This window comes from Nuphar pumila, chromosome 2 (assembly GCF_984573655.1).
Source record: "Nuphar pumila chromosome 2, dmNupPumi1.hap1.1, whole genome shotgun sequence".
Lineage (NCBI taxonomy): Eukaryota > Viridiplantae > Streptophyta > Magnoliopsida > Nymphaeales > Nymphaeaceae > Nuphar > Nuphar pumila.
In genome coordinates, this window is record NC_143250.1 from 52983743 (window position 1) to 53008814 (window position 25072).

The window sequence follows — 25072 nt, forward strand, 5'->3', positions numbered from 1 at the left end:
ACAGCCACCTTCTGCCACACCTTCCTTGCATCATTTTCTTTCACCGTAGTTGCGAAGCGATTCGAAGCCTACAAATATTTTCAGAAAGCTAGTAGACATTGCTTAAATAAATTAAATATGAAACACATTAACTATGAGGAATAACTGTATACCATGAATGAGGACCACAATCTGTCTAACACCTCCATTGGGTACTCTTTCCATTGAGCAACTGGTCCTGGTAGATGTTGAATAAGTGAATTCCTAATCTCTCGTACTACTTCTTGTGGCTCAAACCTCGTGCTGCACATGAATTGTTACACAGTAAATATCAATATAAAATATTTAAAAGATATACAATAATTGAAAACAAAATACTTACGGTCGATTATCGATATACACTATTCGAATGAGTCTTCTTGTGCCAGCCTGAGAAGACCCTGTTTCCTGTGTTGGCTGTTGACTTGTGTGATCAACTGGTGTAGGTGGGTCGTGTACAGGCGCAACATCATCTGTAAAAAAATACATTAGAAATTTTCAGAATGCGCATTTGAACTAATCAAGCATCCAATTAGTTATATGATATACCTATCACAGGAGCCTGTGAAGATGAAGGTTGAGCCTGACTACTACTGGATGAGCGACCACTATAACCTCTACGAACCATATTCTAACAAATAACATATGTCATACAATACATTCAAATAATTCACATCAAGTATTACAATTTATTCAAGTCATTCGCATCAAGTATTGCAATGCATTCAAATAATTCAAATCATTCACATCAAGTATTGCACTAATTCAAATCATTCGTTGCATAAATTATAATACATTCAGATAATTGAAATCATTCACATCAAGTATTACAATGCATTCGAATCATTCGTATCAAGTATTACAATACATTCAAATAAAATTTTTAATCATTCACACCAAGTATTGCAATACAACTCACATCAAGTATTACAATGCATTTAAATAGAGGATTGTAGTATAAGATTTTGCTCACTAGCTTGAGAATTCTTCCTCGTCACTAGTTTGACTTTCTTCTTCTTCTTCATTGTTTGCCCATCCACTTGGTACATCATTTGGATCACATTCCTCTATGAATGTTTCATCGGCCAATGGAGATATGACATGCATATCATGCGCAACATCGTGACCATAAGCGAAGTCATAGACATCATCTGATTGATAGTAATCACTGTCTTCAGCTAACTCATCTTCCTGTAACTGATCATACTCGGGGTATAGTTTGGATTTCACCTTGCAAACTGCCCATCATTCATTTCTATCTGACTTTTTTATACTCGGATATGAAGTATAATAAACTTGTTGAGCTTGCGCGGCTAATATGAATGGTTCATATGTTCCAAACCTGGATTTATGATTCACCTCCACAATGCCTGAAGCTTTGTCGAGTCTTGTTGCAGTTGGATCAAACCAATGACACTTGAATATCGTAACTGTGTTATTCATGCCTAAGTAAGTCAACTCCATTATTTCCTCTATAACACCGTAGTAATCATGTTCATTTTTACCGTAGCTGCTACCCTTAACACACACACCACTATTTATCGTTGATTTGTTTATACCGTAGTCTTTTGTATGGAATCGATAACCATTTACGATATACCCGTTGTAGCATTGCACAACTTTGGTCGGACCATTTTCTAAATCACATATTCCTTGATCTTTAACATCACCATGGCGAACCTACGCACAGACATAAACAATGATTGTGATCACGATCAATTAAGTAACTTAGTGTTGTTTATAAGTACAAAATTTATGTTAGCTTCTTTACCAACTGTTTTAACCACTCCACAAACTTAGTTTCACGTTCTTTTTGTACTTCTGCATCAGTGAGATGTGAAACTTCGTTTTGCAACTCCAGATCAAATCGTCTGCAAACCACAAATACTTATATTACCGAGCCATGTATCCACATATAGAACATAAAAGGATTTATAATTGAGTTGCATATACATATACTTACTCGATGTATGGGTCGATCGCTGAGCAATTAAAAAGAATATAGATGTGTGTTGCATCTTGCTCTCGATCTGTCAATAGCCTTGATCGACAACTACCAAATGCATGCCCAAGTGGTTGAAATATCGACAGCTTGTCAGCTACAGTTACTTGTTCTCCATCATCGTTACAGGGCGGGCATGTGTAACATGTTGGAATATGAGGTTCAAAGTACATAGATGAGAAATTTGAAATCTCTTCTAAAGTGTACGCCTCACAAATAGAGCCTTCTACTCTTTCTTTATTACGAACCTTTTTTTTTAGGTCGAACATGCATCTGACAAGAATATACATTTCAAATTTTAAATATCTGTCATTAAAGAAACAAATATAAAAAAACATATACCTTACAAATGGGTACATCCATCGATATTGCACAGGGCCACCAACCCTTAGTTCATATGGCAGATGTATGATCAAATGTTCCATAACATCGAAAAATGCTGGCGAAAATATCTTTTCTAACAGACAAACAGTGGTGATGATAGAGTCCTCGAGATTCTTTACATCTGATACAACGACCTCCGATGCGCACAATGTTCTGAAAAATCCGCTCAACTCAGACAATACCCCCATATAGGTTTGTCTAACATATCATGGAATGCTAGGGGTATCAATCATTGCATAAAGATATGACAATCATGGCTCTTCAACCCATATAACTGTCCATCGTCAATCTTCACAGCCCGAGCAATGTTAGAGACATATCCATCTGGAAATCTCAGTTGTCTCAACCATTGACATACATGTTTTATTTGATCAGGTCCGAGCACGTACTTCGCCTTTGGTTTCAGTACTTTGCCATTATACTCTTTGAGTTCCAATTCTGGCCTTTTACATATTAATTTTAAATTCATACGGGCATTCGGATTATCCTTCATTTTTCCTTTAATATTCATTACTGTATTGAACACATTATCAAACACATTTTTCTCTACATGCATCACATCCAAATTATTCGTATCAATAGGGTCGGCCAATACGGTAGTTCCCAAAAAATAGATTTTTTCGTCCAATTGTGATCCTTCCCAAATCCACAGAAGGGTGTAGAACTGCGGGCATCTGTTAATACATCTGGAAAGTATCGCAATCTTCTTAGAATCTCTATGCCGGAAAATCTTGAGGATGGACCTTCCGTTTCAGTTGTGCCTGCTTTAAATGCATTCTTTTGACGTCGGAACGGATGATCGCTGGGTAGAAATCGACGATGGCACTCAAACCAGCAAGGCTTCCTTCCATGCCTCAATCTAAAAGCTTTGGAATCCTCCATGCAGTACGGACAAGCCAACCTCCCATGTGTGCTCCAACCAGATAACATACCATATGCAGGGAAGTCACTGATTATCCATAGAACAACGTCCTTTATGTTGAAATTTTGTTTTTTGTGGGCATCATACGTGGTAACACCATCATCCCACAGTACTTTTAGTTCATCAATCAATGGCCTTAGATCTACATCAAGATTTTAGCCAGGTGAGGTCAGACCAGGGATCAACAGAGACAAGAAAAGATTTGGACGTTTCATACACAAGCTTGGTGGAAGGTTGTATGGAGTTACAAATACTGGCCAACATGAGTATGGAGTTGATCTACCCCCAAATGGATTAAATCCATCTGTACATATATCGAGTCTAACATTTTGCACTTCCATTGCGAAGTTCTGATGTGTACGATCAAAGTGCTTCCAAGCTTCAGCGTCAACAGGATGCGTGATCTTGTTTTCATCGTGTCGAACTTTATTTGCATGCCATCTCATGTGTTTAGCTGTCCTTGAAGACATATACAATCGCTGCAATCTAGGAGTGATAGGAAAGTAGCGGAGAGACTTGTATGAAACTTCCTTTGATCTCGTGCTACCATTGTCTCTTGTCTTTGGCTTGAACCGAGGATGCCCACATGACGGGCATGATATGTCGTTTTCCTGCTCCTTGAAATACAACATGCAGTGATTTGAACAAACATCAATCTTTTTGTAACCCATACCTAGAGCGTTGACCATAACTTTCACACGATAGAAATTTTGTGGCAATTTCTCATCTTTAGGCAACATACTCTTCATAATCATGCACAAACGGTCAAAACATGATTGACTCAAATTATACTCGGACTTCAAATTCATTAGTTGAAGAACTGCAGACAAGATAGTGTGACTCTCACAACCGTTCCAAAGTGACTCATCAGCATCTCTAAGTAAATCATAAAATCTACTAGCTGCATGGTTTGGTGATTCTTCATCTACGGCAGTTCTTACATCACTAGAACTCATAGCAGAACCCAGTTCTGTTCCTGCGGCATCAAATATCAAATTCGTATATGGATTATTGTGCACCACATTCACCCGTGCATCAAAATCGTTTCTAAATTCTTCTCCATGAAACGTCCAGTTCTGATAATCACTCACAAAACCCTTCCTGTATAGGTGATGTCTAACGCCATGAGGTTCTACAAATCGATTATTCTTACAAATCTTGCAGGGACACCTAATCCGACCTGTGGGATCTACTGTACTGACACTTGTCGTTGCAAATTCAATAAAACTGTCAACACCATCCATATATTCATGCGATAACTCATTGTTCACTATCCTACGGTACATCCATTCACGGTTTACAGTCATTTTGTCGTATGATGTTACGAATAGTATCCTAACCAGTTAAAAGAGAACCATCAGAATGCTATGATAAAGAAAATATCAAATTTATCATGCAATATATGATGTCATACAATCACAAGAATTATGATGCATGCATTGATAACTTAATATTTTCATGTGCAAACTATTCATGACACGATACATTCATTTGAAGCATGCTTTCAGTATACAATTTCACATGGAAGACATAATCAAATTGAAAGTAACTACATGTAAGCATGAATACAATCACATCAAACATTGCAATACATCGAAATAATTCATATCAAACAAATGTCAAACATGTACCTGCAGCAAACACACTTCAATATCCCACTAACTACTACCATGCCTAGCATGGACTCCGTACTCCAAAAATAAGAACACTTCCATATTCATACATTAAAATCATGCTCAGCATGATCTTCGAACTCCAACAAAGCAGTCCTAGATATCAACAACTAAGTGAGCGTGTGAACAATAAAGTGTTACATTCAATAAATTAAATAACATGTGATGCGCTTGCATCACTTACTCACCACGGTTATTTACCCGATTTGCATTGTTTTTGTCACTTACTTACCACGGGTGGCGGGGCACAAGCGAGTTCCGTTGAGAAATCTGCAAAAAACACTGTGTTAAAATGAATATTGAAGCTAATTAGGGAAACACAAACACTTATGCAATGCAAAAAACAACTAAACTGACGATGATATATCTAATGATGAAATGCGCTGAAATAAAGTGTGCAAGTAATGTACTGCAATGAATATTGAAGCAAATTAGGGAAACACAAACACTTATGCAAAGGAAGCAAAAAGACTAAACAAAACTTTTACAAGAATGAAAAACTAAAAGATTAACAAAAATTAGCAGAACAAGAAATGCAGACAAGGAATTATCTAAACATGAAATGCAATGATGAAAAGCAAACACAGAAAAATGAAACAAGAAAATAACGAGAAAAACACAATTGGAAATTGAAATACAGGAAAACAGAAAAATTAACTTGCAATACAGAGAAGAGGGGTGTGGTCAGACAACTGATCTGTAATTTTCTCATTCCATTAACCTGATGTTGCCATGGAAGTACTGGATGAGTGAGGTTTTCACGAGAAACCCACCACTTATGCACCGGTAATTCATTTCCTTGAGAAATCCTGCCCTTCCTAATCACTTATCATGTACCCTTACATCATTATCTACCATATGTTCAACCCACATTTTCGTTCTGATTGCCATCCAGATAGCAACAAATAAAGGAGGGCAGAGCTGTACATGGGCCTTAACAAACTTATGGGCACATCAACCCTTTTACCCCACGAATTCCTTACGTTATTGAGATGAATATCACAACATGACCTTAGTTAACAGATGGATTTCGGCCAAAGAATCAGCAAAAGCAAATTGATTTGTCAGGTGGCCTCCGCAAATTAATTTCAGGAATAGACATTAATGTAACAGGAATATACAGAGACAACTTTAGAATTTAAATAAGAATAGCAATATCTAGATATAATATCTTCATCTTTTGAATATATTTTGAATCGAGAGCATCAACACCCATGAAAGAATTAAAGCAATCGGGTTAACCTTCAACAAGATTCCAACAAATCAGAATCAATCCAGAAATTAGATTGATGCCAGAGATCTTTTGATCTGCTCTCCTTTTTTTTTTTTAACACTTGCAGAAACGAAAAGAAAGAAAAAAAAAAGTGATAGGCCGTTGTCCAACTAGCCTGTCAGATTTTTTTGTTTAAGACCCTGAACTCGTTGCAGAGAATCAGAGCATGTGAAGCAAAATGAAATAAAAATATTGAAATATTATGAAATGAGAAAGAAATAGAAAAGGAAATCAACATGTAAATGACTAGTGAAGAGGTGGGATCAAATTCAGGGAACAGAGATGACAACGTGAATGGGGAATCGGAAACTCTCAAAAAAATAATAAGCAAAATAAAAGCACAAGTCGAAGATTAGCAGAAAAAAAAAATTACTGAATATCATAGCATAAACAGAACAAGGATAAATAAAAGAAAATATATCGGAACACATTTGTTCCTTTTGATGTGCATATTTACATAGATCGGTACTTGCTATAAACAAGACCGATACTATGTCGATGCTCTAATGAGGCGGGGCGAAATATGCAAAGTAAAGGGGAACAGGATAAGAGAAGGAGGGAGGAGATGCTTACCGTGGTTGCTCGGAGCCCTGGAGGTTGAAAAGTGACTTTGGTTCAGCCGATTGGGAGGAAGAAGAAGACGCAGATGTACTGTGATGGGGTGAAGCGCGGTGCACAGAAGGAACCAGGGGAAGTGGCGAGCTGCTGTGTCGCTCCTGATGAGGTGGAATGGAAGAGGAATGAGGAAGATGCAGATCGTGAAGGAGAAGAAGATGGAGAGGCAGAAGATGGATGATTGCGAGAAAATGGATTGCGGGGTTAATGGATCGTCTACAGAGAAGAGGGGAGCGGCGGCTGGCGAGCGGTGGACGGAGAGCGGCGGCTGGCGAGCGGCGGCGGCCGGGCGGTGGCGAGAGGGAGAGGGCGGGAGCAAGACAACGAAACAGGAAAAAGAGAAAGAGGGATGAGATTAGGGATTTACGCGACATTTAGCGACGGCTTAGCGACGGAATAATTCCGTCGCTAAGCCATCGTAAATCAAAATACCAAAAAAGCGACGGAATATATTATGTCGCTACGGCGTCGCTAATTAGCGACGGATTAGCGACGACATAGTTCCCTCTCTAAATCCATCGCTAAAATGGTGTTCTTGTAATAAGAATTAGCGACAAAACATTGCAGTCGCTAATCCGCGTCTAAGTAGTGACAGATTAGCGATAAAAGTTGTTTCCTCGCTAATCCGTCGCGAATTAGCGACATATTGTTTCTCTAGCTAATCTGTCGCTAATTAGCGATGGAAAAATTCCGTCGCTAATTAACAATTTTCTTGTAGTGACACCTGAACCTCATAAAGTTGAAGACACGTCACGAGTTCAAAACCTACGGGTGTCTCATCCCCTAATGCGAGGTCAAAGCTGAGTACTCTCTTTGTTGGTAGGGGTCTCAACGGCTCAGGTTTGGTTCGGACCCATGTAGAATCAGACCCAAACCTGACTTGAGATGATGGTATTGGGTCCGGACTTGGGTCAAATTGAACCCACCATAAGAGAAACCATACTCGGATCCCATAAGGAATACATGAACCAGACCCGAACCATACCAGGGTAAAATAATATTTTTTATTATTTTTACAATGAAAATTTGCATATCTTAATCAAAACTTGGGTCGGGCCCAGGTTTGGTATGAAATTTCACAAACCATAATCGGCTCCATATATTAATCGGGCCTGAATTCTAATTGGGCCTTCTTATCTATCACCAAACCTTAACCCTATAGAATTTGGTACGGGTCAAACCTGACCCATTGACACCACTACTTGTGGGTAAAGGGACCTGTCGTTTTTACATCAATGTTATACAACCATACTATTGGGATTCAAACTTGCAACCTCCCAACACAAAGTGACGTGCACTAGCTGCTCCTACCAGACAAGCTGAGCCCTCGTTGGTATTCTAACCCTTTCACTTGGTGCCACAAGATTGGTGAGTCTACACATTTTTGGTTTCAGCCCATCCGAATTTTCTGTTCATTTCCTAATGAGCCAAGCCAGTCTTCCCAACCACACTTTCATATATTGAAATTTGAAAGAGCTTGCTTTGTTTCCATGTCTATTGCCAAGCATTGTGCCTTAAACAGAAGGCTTCAGAAACTGCATGATGTGTTTCTTACACTTCCAACGAACTACTGAACGTGACAGTTATAACGAACTGCTGAACGTGGTGTACGTCCATCCCAGCCAGCTCATTGCAAGATTGATGGAGCCAAGAGCAGTTAATGCATCTGTGACAAATTAATATTGCGAGATTTATAAAAAATCTCGCCCATATATCACGAGAAATTGCCTAAAAGTTTAAAAGTTTAAAAGAGCAATTTCTCGCAAAATTTTCAAACTGTTACAAATATCGTGATATTTATATTTTTAAAATATATTTATCATGAAAAGCCCAGAGATTTTTATTTTTAAATGTGTTTTATCTATATTTTCTTATAAAAAATGTTTTTTTATATTTTTGATTTGTGTTTTTATTCCCGAGATTTTGCCAAAAAAAAAAACACTAGATTTATGAAAATTTTCAAAATCTCTCGAGTTTTTTGCCTGGCAAGATTTTGCCGTTTTTAACTTTCGTCACTATGGTTAGTGCACGTCACTTTGACGTTGCAAGTTGGAATCCCAATGATATGGCTGTACAACTGATAGTGGTCTGCTTCTTAAAAAAAAAAAAAAACTAGTAGGTGTCTGCCCAACCCCAGCTTTCTCTGTCCAAAAAAAAAAAAAAAAAAAGATTGATGGAGCAAATGGTGACAAATAAAAAGACCTGGGTTCGGACTCAGATTAATACGTAGACCCAGGTATAGTTTGTGAAATTTTATACCAGATCCAGGCCCAATCCATTTTCCGGTTAAGATCCACAATATTTCAATATAAAAATGATAAAAAATATTATTTTATCAGGCATGGTCAGAGTCTGGTTCGTGTAGTTCTTATCGGATCCGGATATGGTTTCTTTTACAGTAGACCGGATTAGACCTAAGTATGAACCCGATACCATACCCAAAAATCTGGTCTAAGTCTGGTTACACCTGGGTCCTAACTAAACTTGACCGGTTGACACCTCTACTAAAAAGTTAAAAACACACTATTGTCCTTTCAAACACATGATGCGGACAATGGAAACAAGAAGGGGTTAAGGGTACTTTTGTCCTTTTAAACCATTTGACATCTGTTAAGTAGTTGAGAGGGTAATCACTGATCAAGTCCTTATTTGACAATCGCCTAAAAACTTAGGTATATATCAGGAAATTGAGAAAAAAGAAAGGTTTCCTTTTGGAATTATAGGCAAAAGGAAGTCTCCAAATGAGACTTTTCCTATTCTTATCTGTAGATGGTCATGTCTTTTGTGTGTGTATATATATATATATATATATATATATATATATATATATATATATATATATATATATATATATATATATATATATATATATAGAGAGAGAGAGAGAGAGAGAGAGAGAGAGAGAGAGAGAGAGAGCAAATGGATCCTATCCATGAGAGTGATTAATGATCATCCTTTGTGGTTGAACTGTCCTTGTCATAAAGGGATTGTAACAACGCATCAACCCTTGGAAAGGCTAGCTTGGTTCACTTGCATTGCATGAAGTGAATGGGATCTAGTTGCTAATCACTTTGGCTTTGTTTACTTTTCATTTTTACAGAAAGAGATAGAAAGCGAATAAAGCAACTCAAAAAAGTTCCTTTATGGATAGGAATGAACCGATCCATTCCCCACACACATATGAGCTACTGATCAGGACAGGTCGACAATGCATTTTGATAGTTCTTTTCTTTGCATGGGATCCACACGTTTTATGACCTAATACAAAAATTTCACTTCAAATTTAGACCATCGATTTTTTTAAAATCAGTGGATCATATGACATGCTTGTTGGCGACTTGGCGCCAACATGAGTCACATGAGCATATCATATGGTATCCTATACTTGATATTGTCATCGTCATCGTCATACTGGTTGATGGTTTGTATCAAAATAATCAGATTCAAGAAAAGCGAAACTTTTTATTACAGGAAAAAACCACACTTGGGATCAAAGTCCCGAATACGCTACTTCTTTTAGATTGTCATACCTATGGCCACTGACTTAGTATAAAATTATGTAAATACCCTCGGTGTGTTTGATCACGCATCCTATACGTAACACATGATATGCTGCCGAAGCGCGACGCCCCCCCGCATCCATGGAAACCCCCTGTTACGCTGAGAACAGGAAGGGGTGAACGATCTTAATAAGAAAAAAAAAAGTCGGGGAGAGGGGATCTACCCCCAGCTCATCTCATTCTCCTCTCTCTATCTCTCACTCACACACACACACATAGACTTGTTTAGCGGCCAGGCGGCAAGGCCAACGGCCGGCAACAGGTCTCTCTCTCTCTCTCTCTCTCTCTCTCTCTCTCTCTCTCTCTTCTTCGTCGATTAGGGCTTTGATTATGACTGTGAATAAGAAATTTATTTGATTATGGTTTATTTTTTAGTAAAGTTGATTATGGTTTTTCTTTGATTTAATTAAAGTTTTTCCTTTGATTTCCTTTTATTAGGGCTTTGATTATGACTGTGAATAAGAAATTTATTTGATTATCTTATATTTTTTTATTTTTTAGTAAATTTGATTAGGGCGTTTCTTTGATTTAATTAATGTTTTTCTTTGATTTCTTTTTATTAGGGTTTTGAATCAAATTTCTTAAATTAAGGCTTTTATAGTTAGTTTATTAGGTTTTTTATTTGATTAGGGTTTTAAATCAAAATTCTTAAATTGAAGTTTTTTATACTTAATTTGATTAGTGTTTTTCTTTGTTTAGGGTTTTGAATAAAAAATCTTTAATTAAGGTTTTTTATAGTTAGTTTGATTATGGTTTTTCTTGTATTTGATTACGACTTTTTTCTTTGATTAGGATTTGAATTAGAGCTTTTATATTTAATTTTATGATTTATTTTTTTTATAGTTTAATTTTATGGTTTATTTTTCACTCACGCATGGACTCAAAGTAGGGAAGACCTCCCTATCTAGCTATGAGCCTGAGGCCATGTTGGCGAGTCCACCCTTGGCGTCTTTCATGGATAACAAGATTGCTCGAGTATCTAGTCTATCACTCTGGATTTTTTACCTAACAATTTTAAGCCCAGTAGTGCTGCACTAAGTGGCTTAATATATAGTCTAGCTAGCACATAAAATCTAAGGGCCTCTAGGTCAATCTAAAAAGCACTACTTGGTGCATCGGCAAGATCTCGACTTTCCGTACAACTTGATTGCACAAGATCACATCACCCACTGCTTTGGTAATTGATATATAATTTGTGTACTGGTTTTCATAAGGACATCTTAGTCATCTTGTACAGGTCTGGTAAATGAACCGAACAGCTCAGGACTCAATTCAGCTCGGCTGGTCACGAACACGTTCATAAGCGGCCTGTGTAGCTGGCGAGCCGGGCTACAAGTCCACCCTGTATTTGGCTCGGTTTGGGTAAGTTGCATGAAAAATATACATGTAAAATATTATTAAGTTTCATATATAAAAATATATATTTATGAAGTAATATATATATATATATAAATATTGGCCACTAATGAAGTGTTCAGTATGGTTTGTTTGCTAAGGATCAAGTCCTAATCATGATTTTGTGATGTAAAAATATGATTTTTTGAGTTATGAAATTTTGGCATATTGTGGGCTATTGATTTTTTACTCTTTTAAAAACTTAATTAATTGTCATAATCACATGATTCAAAACAGGTTTCCTCCTGAGCAAATCATGCATATCACATCTGTAACATTTGATCTACAAAAAATTGGTATTTTTTGAAGAAAAGGGTGATTTCTACTTGTTAGTTCTGTACTTTCATTAGTAGCCAATATTGTCATATATATATATATATATATATATATATATATATATATATATATATATGTATATATATATATATATAGGTGCCAAATTAATATGTGTTAAATGGGTTTTTCTATGTTTTTTTTGCAGTTTCGACCTTATAAATGTGTTGGGCATGTTGATTTACGAGGAACTTTTTGATAAAAAAATAATATTTGTGCATAAAAAATTTACAAAAATTTTGGACCGCACAATCAAAATTTTAAAATAAAATAATAAAACCTTGAAAAACTCATTTCGCACCTACCCATTACTCTCTGTCTCTCTCTCTCTCTCTAGGTAGGTGCAATTAAATGGGTTTTATGCTCGTTTGGTGCTTTTTTTTTCAGTTCTGACCCCATAATTGTGTTGGGCATGGTCGGTTTACGAGGAATCCTTTCAATGATATTTGGAGCCTAAAAAATTTACAAAGATTTTGAACTTTTAATTTTTTGAACCTTATAAAAACCCACCAATGTATTGAAATCCAACACTTCAAGAGCTGATCCCTATAAAAACTAAGTACATTGATCACATCTGTACTATCCAAATTTTAAAAATAAAATGAAAAAACCCTAAAATACTCATTTAGAACGGATCATCTAGCACGTATCATTTCACACCTACCCATCTCTCTCTCTCTCTCTATATATATATATATATATTCCACGTATAAATTCCATAAAACTTTTTTACACGAGTCAGTTAGTGTTTCACTCTTGTCGTTAAGGGACGAGCAGAGCTTAAAGTCAGCTCGGCTAAACACGAGGGCTTGTGTCACGAGCTCAGTCCACTGTAAACGAGCGAATCCCGAATATGCCCTGTTCTGTTTGTTACTCATTTTCCAGTCCCTAATAATGTGAAATAAGGTGTTCTCCCCTTCTTTTTGTTCCTTTGGTTCTGTCACCCTATCGTCTAAATACGGTACCAACTTAGCTATTCTCCCTACCACAACATTCTCTTAAAATAGATTGCAGACATTACATACATTTTTGGTTAGAGATGCCAAAAAAAGTAACTTGAATGGCAAAAAGTCACCCCAATCAGGTCTCCTTATTTTTCTTCTACATGCTTTGATGCACCAATAAATATGCCATACAAGACATAACTATATCTCAATTAACCCTACCCTATAATTAGAAAATTGTACACAGTATGTTTTTTTTACTATATAACATTCATGTTAAAAACATTGAGTCTGACAAAATAGAGTTTACTCAAAGTGCAGAATGAAACGGGTCTTTCAAACCTCAGCCAGGTTAAATAAGGTAGGTAGCATTTACTAACTCCCCCATCTCCCAATCCCAAACATATCCTTAATAACTTCTGAAAAATATCATTGCATATCTTGAAAGATATTTTCTTGACCTCCATGTTCATAATTAACACCATTTTCATGAAAATTAAAGATATTTTCTTGACCTCCATTTTCATAATTAACATCATTTTCATGAAAATTCAGTTGTTACTTTGGAAAGAAACTCCAATTATGTATGAGCTGCCATTTAGGGCATGTTTGCCAAATCGGTTTCACTCATCCGCAAAGTCATCAGTATCTTCATACGCCTCCTTGAGATTTCATTGATGAGAGGCCATAGATGTGATCTGCACCACTCATTTAGTGAAAATGAACATTTTTTCTCCCATATAGTAACCGGGAAACCACCTTAGAGGGGTGTAAACCAGAGCACACCCCTTGACCCCCACTGAGCCACTGGCTTCGGCTTACGCAAGGAAAGTAACGGTTGTGAAAAATCGAAGCTTGACTGCCTGTCTAACAGCCGGGGCCGTTCCAACTATGCTGCTCCTTCGGGTCAGTGAAGATGGACATTTAAATCGCCAAATATTTGACTTGTGTGCAGGATTTTTTGGGGATTCAAAAATCAATTGTTGACAAAATACAAAATTTTGTGATTTAAAAAATCACATTTTTCATCAGAAAAACAGGATTTAGGGGTCATTTCGTATTAAATTAACCATACCGAATCCATCTCTAGGGTAAGATTTGATAAAAAAAAAACAATTTACATTATAAGATTTAAGAGAGGTATGAAGATGGAAGATGCCATAGTGGATGAGTGGAACCGAACTGCATGTTTGCAAGTCAGGAAGCTCCATCACATAAGCTTCCTTTCACAAAATAAAACTCGAGGAAAGGACTATGAGGAAAACATGTGGTCACCAATGAAAAAATCACCCTCCCATTCCACAGGAAAAAGGGAGTCGCATGTTTGTGTTGCCATGGAAACCCTTGGGTTTTAGTGGCACACAAACATGCTTTTAGGCTTTTCCATATTTTGAAACCGTGAAGCACGTCATGTGAAAAAGCATCCTAAGAAGAATCTTCATAGGTAGGCGTTCCATGCCAGCAGAAAAATAACAAAAAAATCTCACCTTGTATGTTTAAAAATTAACCAAACTCCACAAATAACTGTCATGCATTTTCGTACATATTTAGGAAGCACTGAGAAAAAAAAAAAAACTATCCAATAAAAAAGATAAGGCTTTAGGCATCAACATTTACGTAGTTTGATGTGAATTCGAATAAGTGGGTGTTTCATCATTATATGTAGGGGTGGCAATCATGTCGGGTTGGCGGGTCGACCCGACGGGTTGGCAGGTCAGCATACCTCAACCCGAACCTGACCCGTTTATTAAATGGGTCGGCTGTGGCAAACACGAACCCGGCCCGTTTAATAAACGGGTAACCCGACACGACCCACCAACCCATTTAATAAATGGGTTGGGTCGGGTAAACGGGTTCTCAGGTTCGCGGGCCAGGTTCGCGGGTCGGGTTGGCGGGTTGACCTGCCCGCCTAACCCGTTTATTAAACAGGTCAGCCGGGTTGGCGGGTTGGCATACCCCCAACCCGAACCTGGCCCGTTTAATAAACGGGTTAAGTAGGCGGGTCGACCCGTTTATTAAACGGGTTGGCTTAAGCCCAACCCGAACCCGCCTAAGAGGCGGGTTGGCGGGTCGTGTCAGGTTTTGCCACCCCTAATTATATGCGTCTAAAACAGTTACACTGATTGTTGATGTTAGGGATGACAGTGGAACCGGGGGAGACGGGGCCTGGCCCCGCCTCGCCCCATTTGGACTGGGAATGGAGGACATGAAACATGGATTATGGTGGGGATAAAGGTTAAAATCAAAACCCGTGTAGGGATGAAGGCGGGGATGGACTTACGCTATCTCCCGCCCTGCCATGTCGTCGTCTCGATCCCGCCTTGCTCCGCCCCGCCCCTTCCCCAATCCTTCTAAGGATGGCAATGAACCGAGGAAAAATGGGGCACCGCCTCGCCCTGTTTGGACCAGAGATGGAGGTTAAAATCCAAACCCATGCGGGGATAGGGGCGGGGATGGATGTTCGAATTTTGAGTCAGTGCAAGAGTGGAGACCTTGTCCCCCGTCCCCGCCCCGGTCCACTGCCATCCCTGTTCGATGTGCAGTCGAACAAGTCTGTGTCCGATAATTATTAGCATTTAAACCTTCTATTATTGAAGCAAAGCGGACAACCCCATTCTCAATTGTAAACATCCCTCATAATATGAACCACACACACTTAATGCACCAAATACACTCACATATGCAAAGCCGATTTAACGTGGTTCGGTAAATACTTATGTCCATGATAGTCTCTCTATTCAATCTTGAATAGGGACTCTTCTCTTCTTGTCTTTATATAGATTACAATAAAAGTCCAATTTAATACATTTGGAAAGATCTAGAGTAGTCTTAGAATTAGGAATACAAATCTTGGCTGAAAATCTTTCAATTCTATTATGATCTTCAGAATAATATGCTTGTGGAGAGCTTGATTGATAGAGTAAGGCATATTGAAAATACTTTCTTGGCGTGTGACTCGGTTTATCACATGCTTGACAAACAACTTTGTTTGATTGATTGCCATTACCTCTATAGTTTTGTTTACTTCGATATTGATTATAGTTTGAAGAATATCCTATATTTCTTCCTCTATAACTGATTCAATTTTCATTATTATTCTTGCCTCTATATCCACTATGCCAATTTAAGTTTGAATTTTGATTTTGATTTTGGCAGTTAATAAGATTAGTTGTGGGCATGGTCAAATCAGAAATTAACTCATTTTCACTTAGTTGCAGTTCATGGATCAACGAAAGTCCATGAAGTTCATAAGTGTGATAGGTTCGGTATGAGTTCCAATGGCGGTATGAAACAAATTAAATTCAGAAGGCAGACCACTAAGAATATGCGCCATCAAGTCATCTTCAGATACTGGCTTGGATGCAACGACCAATTGATACAAATTTTTTTTTTGCATCCTGTATATATTCTTAACACTTTGAGAGCCTTTCTTTAATTCAAATAGACAACTTTTCAATTGTATAATTCAAGCCCAGGACTGAGCAGCATAAATAAGTTTCAATGAAGTTCCGACTTTATAGGACATTAAGAGTCCCACAACATGGGTATGGACCGATTCGAATAACGATGAGAGAATCCAACTAAGTAAAAGTTGGTCTTGACGATGCCATAATATGAAATCTGGATTGATTTCATTTGAGTCCACTTTGAATTTCAATGAACATGGCTTTGTTCTATCAACAAGACCAATAAGATTATATGATTTTAAGATGGAAGGAAATTAATTGTGATTCCCATAACAAATAATTGTCGATCGTTAATTTGGTGATCCAAAAATGATGAAGCTCAAATTGAACATTCGGTTGAGGTAAAATCGTATTGAGAGTACCTGAAGCTTTTGAGTTGTCGAGTATTGTTGGTGGATGACGGTAAGCTTGCCATTGACGATAAAACTGTTATGGCTTTGATACCACAATATGAACCACACACACTCAATGCATAAAATACACTCACATACACAAAGCCAATTTAACATGGTTTAGTAAATGCCTACGTCCACGATAGTCTCTTTATTTAATCTTGAATAGGAGCTCTTCTCTTCTTGTCTTTATATAGATTACAATGAGAGTCCCATTTAATACATTTGAAAAGATCTAGAGCAGCCTTAGAATTAGGAATACAAATCTTGGCTTGGAATTTTTTCTATCATGATCTTCAGGATTAGGTAATCTCAGTTGAACTTTAGCTGGTGAAGGTTTAAGGTTTCTTATCATTATCCACTTTTTCTTTCTATCACGATCTTCATTAAATTCATTAGTTGACTTTCCTTTCATATAGACACTACCTTGAGAGTCCATTGAGAAGGAGATACGGTGATGGATCCTACCATGATCTCATCTCTAACACTCCATAATTGTCTCAAAACCCTAATACCTTGAATCATGACTTTCATAGGCAATCGATTGTCAATTTTCACTGAAAACTGGCCTCTAAAGCATATGCCTTAATTGCCAACACACCACCTACAATGGGATACCCAAAACCACTGAATCCGTCAGCAATCCCAAAAACGACCCGCAAATCAATGGTTCCAATATAATCAAATCACCTAGGTCCACCAATAGAGATATGGATTTCCAAAACTTCAAAACAACTCTTGCAGCTACAAACTAACACCAAAACCAAGTCCATATATCAATCCAGTCACAAACGTCGTTGAAGCAAAACTCAGGTTCCCAAATCAGATTCACACCCCCCCCCCCCCCTAACAGAATGAAGCTGATATCATGGAATGTTAGGGCTGTGGGTTGCTGGTGGGCCCGCCGGCATATCCTGAAAGTGTTGAGAATCCATGGAATAGATGTAGCCCCCTTACTAAGATGAGGAAGGATAAGATATCATAGTGGCATTTGGGGGCGTATGGTCGAAACTGAGCATTGAAAAGAGTCGAACTGTGGTAGCCGTTGATTGAACACCCGGGTGACAACCCCTAGATTGTATCGGGAGATTGGAATATATACTACTAGAAGCTTAATGGAAAGGTTGGGATCCATATTTGGTCATGTAGATAGTGAACAATTCAATTTCATGATAGAAACTTGCGGACTATCTGAAATTCAGATCCAGAATGTTAATCTAACTTGGCACAATCAGCAGATGGACCATGGGTTTAAAAGCGGGTAGACTTGACAGATGCATAGTCAACGATCAATGGGTGCATCCGTTTTCAAATCTAGAAGGAAAACTAATCCCAAAATTTGTGTCAGATCACAATGGGATCAAAATTATCTCTGCTCCTCATCTCAAACCAGCAACCTCCTTCAAATTCTTCAAAGGTTTGAACCGCAAAGAAGAATGTGAACTTATCAAAGGGAGTTGGAAAACAATAGCTAGAGGTTGTGATATTATGTTCACTCTCACGGCTCGACTAGAGGCTACCAAAAAGAATCTAAATACATGAGTCAAAACCACCTTAATTAGGAAACATCACAGGACACATCAAAGACATCCAGAGAGAGCTAGAGACATGCTATCGAGGTATTTCAAAGGAATTGCATCTTCAAGATGAACTCCAATTCCTTTAAGAGATAGAAGAATCGATGTGGAAACAAAAAGCATAAAAAAGAAACATAAAAAACACATCATTTTTTCATTCCCTCTATAACATAAACATAAAAAAAATTGTGTCACCTCTCTGGTTTTGGAAGATGGTTTGACTATTCATGACTTAATAGGGATCAAAGAGGAGGTTGTCAAGTATCTCTCTAAGCTCTTCAAAAAACATAGACAGACCCAAATCCTTTCTTTGGAATAAGAGAGCCTCCAGAGGAAAATGAAATGTTATCTAAGGCTGTCACGATCGAGGAAATTAAAAAAACAATTTTTAAGTTAAAAGGCTATAGCATAGTGACAAACGTAATTTTCATAATTCTCGCATTTTTTTTGGGCAAAAATCTTGGCAATAAAAAACATTAATTTAAAAATATAAAAAATATTTTTATAAGAAAATTATTTAAAAATAAAAATACACAGTTTTTTCATGATAAATAGCCGTTTAAAACGTAAATATTGCTTTTAAATTATAGTATTTATGTTTTTTTCATAAATCTCACGATATTTTGAAAATCTCGCAAGAAATTGTCATTTTAAACTTTCAGGCAATTTCTTGAGATATTATCGCAAGATTTTCATAAATCTCGCGATATTTGTTACAGAGGGCTATAGTGCCTCGGGTCCGAATGGTTTTTCAGGGTTCTTCTATAAAAAAAAATGGCATATTGTTGGAAGTGATGTGATAAAGGTTGTCAAGAATATTTTCCAAACTAGCAAGCTTATAAAGAAAGTAAACGGAGCAAACATAGATCGTGTTTCTAAGATTGAGGGCACAAGCATGTTCACTCAATTTTGCCCTATTGATTTGTGAAATTTTATTTACAAAGTAACAAATAAAATCATGGTTAACAGAATGAAGGGTATATATCTTATATCACATCATAAGCAAAAAACAACAATCCTTTATGTAGGGGAGCGACATTCACCAAAGCATCCTCATGGCACACAAGATTATAGATACCATGTTTTCCAGTAAAAGAAAGGAGTTATTTTTAAGACGGATCTTACCAAAACATATGATAGAGTGGATTGAGAATTCCTGGAAGATACCTTACTCAAATTTTGTTTTGATAGAAGTTTGGACAACAAAAATTATGAGGTGTGTGAGAACTCCATCTTATGCATGCCGTGTGTTAATTTGAGAGCAAAAGAATTCGTCAGGGAACCTGATCTCATCTTATTTATTTTTGTTGGTTATATGAAGAGGCTGACAAGGCACCTTAACCTCTATGCAATTATAAGTCATATCAGTCCTGTTTTCATAGGTCACATACAGTGGCATCATTTATTTTATGCAGATGATGCTCTATTCTTAGTGAAATACCACATGCAATCCATCCCCCACTTTTTGAGGCAGTGTCGGATTACAAATCAGCAAAGAGAAAAATGATTTTTGTGTTATTTAACATGGCCCACAGTAGGGAGGAAATTAACTATTGCACAGTGGTCTGGATGGCAGCCCAAAACATTACATCATGTATTTAGGCTTGCCACTGTTGAGAGGCAGGTTACATAAGGTAATGCGTGATCCACTCTTGGATGACTTCGGGGCTAGATTGAAGTTATAGAATGAGAAACAACTTTCTATGTCCGCAAGTGTGGTCCTTATCCACTCTGTCCTTCGATCCTTCCCTTTGTATTAAGATTTGGGTCTTCATTTTAACGGACTCAGTCTCCTCATCAATTGATAAAATTCTATATAACTTCCTTTGCGAAGGTGCAGCCTGGTCAAAACAAGCGCTTCTCATATGTTGGGACAAAATCTGTAAACAACATGAAGAGGGTGTCCTTGGTATCTAAAATGTAAAGGAAATGAACTTAAATCACCACTAAATTTACATAGGATATCCATTTCCTTTCAAATATCCTTGTCACTATATCCAAGCCCAACCTAAGGTACATTGATCATGAGCGAGGTTCTTGGTTTAAATCCAGGATTGCCCACCTGTGCTAGAGAAAAGGATAGAAGAAGCATCTGAACCTTTAATGCAAGATGGTCCCCTGAGTTATATTGATGTTTTTCCACCTCAGAAAATGCCAGTATGTGACTAGAGGATTTAGCATCATTTGCCCAAAAGTAAGGCCTACCTAGTGAACCGGGGACAATGGGCCCCGCCCTACCTTGCTCCGTTTGGACCCGGGATGGAGGACATGAAGGTGGGGATGAAGGTTAAAATCAAAATCCGTCCAGGAATGGAGGTGGGGATGAACTTACGCTTCCCCCAACCCAACCCCGCCCCGCCCCCCATCTCCGATCCTTGCCTTGCCCCACCCCTTCTAAGAGATGGCAATGGATAGAGGGGAAGCAGGGCTCCACTCTGTTTGGACCGGAAATGGAGGTTAAAATTCAAACCCGTGCGAGGATGAAGGTCCGGATTTTGAGACAGCCCGCCCCCACCCCAGTCTACTGCCCAGCGTAAAATACTACAATAAAGAACAAGCTCTGTCTAGCCACCTTGCTGTACTTGTACTTGCATGGTTACCATGTGCAGTATGGGACAAATAAATAAAAACAAAAGGGTGGAGGTGGGAGGTGGGGGGACACATAAATGCACGTGAATTCTTTGGATGGTCATTTATGTTTTCTTTTGAAAAAAGCACAAAGAAAGAGAAGATATTCTTAGGAAAACTATGTTCAGTCACGGCCAAGCAGCAACAATAGGAGAGAGAGAAAGAGAAGATACTCTAAGGAAAACTATGTTCTATCATGGCAAAAACAGCAACAGCAACAGAGATTAAAAAGTTTTTGTAGACATAAAAATGAGGGCTTCTTTTGCAGTTTGTTTGAGAGAGAGAAGACTGTTGAAATAAAGAACACAAAATATGGAAGAAAAGTAGCAAGATTTCAACAAATGGAAGCTACTTTAAGGTAAAAGAACTACAAAAGAGGCCCTCATTTTTATGTCAATACTAAAACTTTTTAATCTCTCTCTCAAACAAACGAACGAAAGGTCTCGTGACCTACCTAGTTAAATTGATGTTGGAAACCCCCTTTCACCCCTAGAAAGATGAGTAAAGCTTCGGTAAGCCGACTCTTTCTTTGTTGGTTGGACCTTGTCAATGTCATGGTGTGGATTCATGGGGATTTTTCTGAAGTTCTCTCTAAGCTTGTTTTCTTTCTTTTTATCCCTTTTCTCCTTTTTATATTTACTTAAAGTTTGGTTTGCCAAGGCAAAGTGTGCTCTGCCTCTTGGTTGGAGGTCATGATAGTTTAGGGGGGGGGGGGGAATGCAACTAAGGGCCTTGTGCCTTGAATCTTGATTAAGTAATGCCATTTTGGAACCATGTCCTCATGTTATGTAAGTTACAAAAGGTTGCTCAACTTTCCTATGACAACTCAATCTCTACCCCCACTGACCTGATTAGTATTTTTTGTTAGACGACATCATTGTCCTTAAATTATGGACATGTTGTCCCTCTTAGTTGGAGGTTATGGCAGTTTTGAGGGGAAAAAAGGTTGTACCTAGGGCCTCATGCCCCAAAGTTGGCATTTTGAAACTTTTTTTTAGCTAAACAGCATTGCATATGGCCCACAGCAACAGATTACAGGCCCCACATGAAATGTTGTCAACATGATTGGATGTGTCACATATCCGGGCACTTAATTAACCCTCCCTGAGTCACAACTTGTCAAGGGAACCGACGACCGACTGCCATATATTGGCAAACCTCCGGTTGGTAAAGAAACCCTTGAGGTTCATCCAGACTACAAGTTGTTCGACTTTGCAGCAAGAAATGCTCCCTTAGGTTTTGACTCATGGTTGTCCACTGTCAAGTGACAAACCACTGCCTCCCTTAACCAGGACGGCCGAGTGGTATTGGGTAGTACCTTTTGCTGGAAGGCGGCAATTTAATCCTTAAATCATGGATATGTTTTACCCCTTAGCGAGTAAGAGGTTATGGTGGTTTAGAGGAGAAAAAAACTAACAGAGGATCTTGTGCCTTGAAATGTAAACTTGATTAGGTTATTAGTAATAGACTAATGGCATTGTTTCCCTAAATAAAAAAAAAAAAGTAAATGGAACCATATTTTAATATGTTGTGTAAATTACAAAAGGCCGCCCAAGGAGTACTTCTCTTGCAAGAAGATAGCAATTCAATCCAAAAAGATAAGGTGCAATGTGATTGCACACTTTTATTGTGCCGCTTTACCTGATCACCCTCCATCTTGGAGATAAGACCTTGTCAGTTGTAGGGCCCAAAAAATGATGGAGGGCGATCAGGTGCAGGCACACTAAAAGTGTGCATGACCCACGTTCAATAGGCATCTCATGTTATGAAACTTCATAAAATTTCCAGCAAAAGACTAAAATCCAATATATTGGAAAGAAATGGTGGCATGTACTAACTGTTACTGTTGCATATGACTATAGAATCAGTTTCGTACCTGAATATAAATTCAAAACTTTTGTTTATCCAACTTCATAGTAAGTTGGCGAGTGGGGTGGGTGGGGGTTGGGACCGAGGTCATTTGGAGGGTAGTTTTGTAATTTATCTTATGATATCTGGCAACACTAATAGATTCCATGTAAAATAATTTGTAGACTCTTCCTATTTAATAAGGCATCCTTCTCTGTATCTCAAATAATAAAAGAAAGAAAGACTCGGTGCGATCATGAATATAATTAGTTTTTGCCGAACCACGTAAAATTCTTGTTATGTGAATTAGCTTTTCGTGATCGCCTAGATAAGATATCAACTATCCATCTAAAATTAACAAGCCTTTTTCTATTATCACTTGTTTACACTATAGACAAACATAACAAAAATAAACAGAGTTTGACGTAACAAACTCGAGCCTGCTTAGACCACATTGGAGTAGGGGTGGCAATCAGGTCGGGTCCGCGGGTCAGCATACCTCAACATGAATCCGACCCGTTTATTAAACGGGTAGGATGTGGCAAACACGAACCCGACCCATTTATTAAACGGGTAACCCGACATGACACAGTTAACCCATTTAATAAATGGGTCGGATCGACATGACCCGATTACACGAGTTTCAGTTTCGGGTTGCAGGTTGACCCATTTATTAAACGGGTTGCGGGTTGACTTCCACGTAAAAATCATCTCATTTCTTCTACTAAAAACCCCACAAACGCCCAAATCTAAGTGGCAGCATTATGAAAACCACTTGACCTTTTGGTGATCACATTGTCACAAGATCATTACTCGCAACAAAATTTATGAAGTAAATTAGGAAAACAAATGGAGAGAGAGAAACCCTAACTCACCATTTTCGCCGCCATTGGCGCTCCATCAAAGTTCGGGATTCGATGGTGGACGGGCCGAAGGTCCCGAGCTACATTCTCTCTCTCCATTAGGTCCCAAACCCTCTTCCTTATCCTCCACTTCCATGCCTTTAGATCCTCGCCATCCACCGCTGCCTCCTCCGCCTCCTAGAAAGAAACCCCCGCCATTGACCACCGCGCCTCGACGTCGAGGTGCAGACGCTCCGCCTCGAAGGAGGCCACATCGAATTGTTCGACCCCATCTCCGATCACCCCGCTGAGATGGATCAGCCCCACCGGGCGGAGCCTCGCCGGAAAATGATGCCCTCCAGCCGGCTAATTCTTGTGTATCGCAGGGGTTCTCCTCGCTTCTGTTGGGATAACGCACGCGAGTCTTGCTCGACACGCATCCATCCCGCTTGGATTTCGGGATATATATATATATTAGGCAGGTCAACCCATTTACGACATGAACCCGTTTAAGCCAAACCCGAACCCGGCTAAGAAGCGGGTTGGCGGGTCGGGTCAGATTTTGCCACCCCTACATTTGGAGTCCATGTCACAAGGATACTTCAATTTCGCCTGTCTGTGTCGTGTCCCTTAGGTACTATTCTTAATGAAAATGTGCACAAATGTGGCGTGTCAATGTGATATAGATTGACCACCTGCAGGGTATGCATGAGGGCGCTAAGTTGAAGACACCATATCAAATCCTGCTAGTGCATGGGTGTGTCCACAGCTTTGTCGTGGATGAGGCACGCGAGACAGGGCGATCGTGTCCTCATCTTGGGATGTTTTACCTCAGGGGGGAAGGGGGAGACCCGGTCCTTGGTAAGGGTTTCCTCATTATAAAAAAAATAATAATAATAATAATCATAATAAATAAAGTAGATTAGAGCAAGCTCGATAGTCTCCTAAATACTTCATTCTTTAGTTGGAGCACTTAAATTGTACCTTTGGTAAACAAGCCGAACCGAGCTTTGAGTGTTCAGCGTCCAACTATTGAAGTAGCTCAGGCTCAGCAGTTCATCTTTGTTACTAGCTTTAAATGTTCATGCACAACTTCTTTATGGCTCATTAAATAGAATGAACCAAATTAGAAGTTGAGGTGGAGCTCTAGCTCATAAAGCTAACAAGTAACAAGCTTGATTTTAAAGGTTTAGTATTTG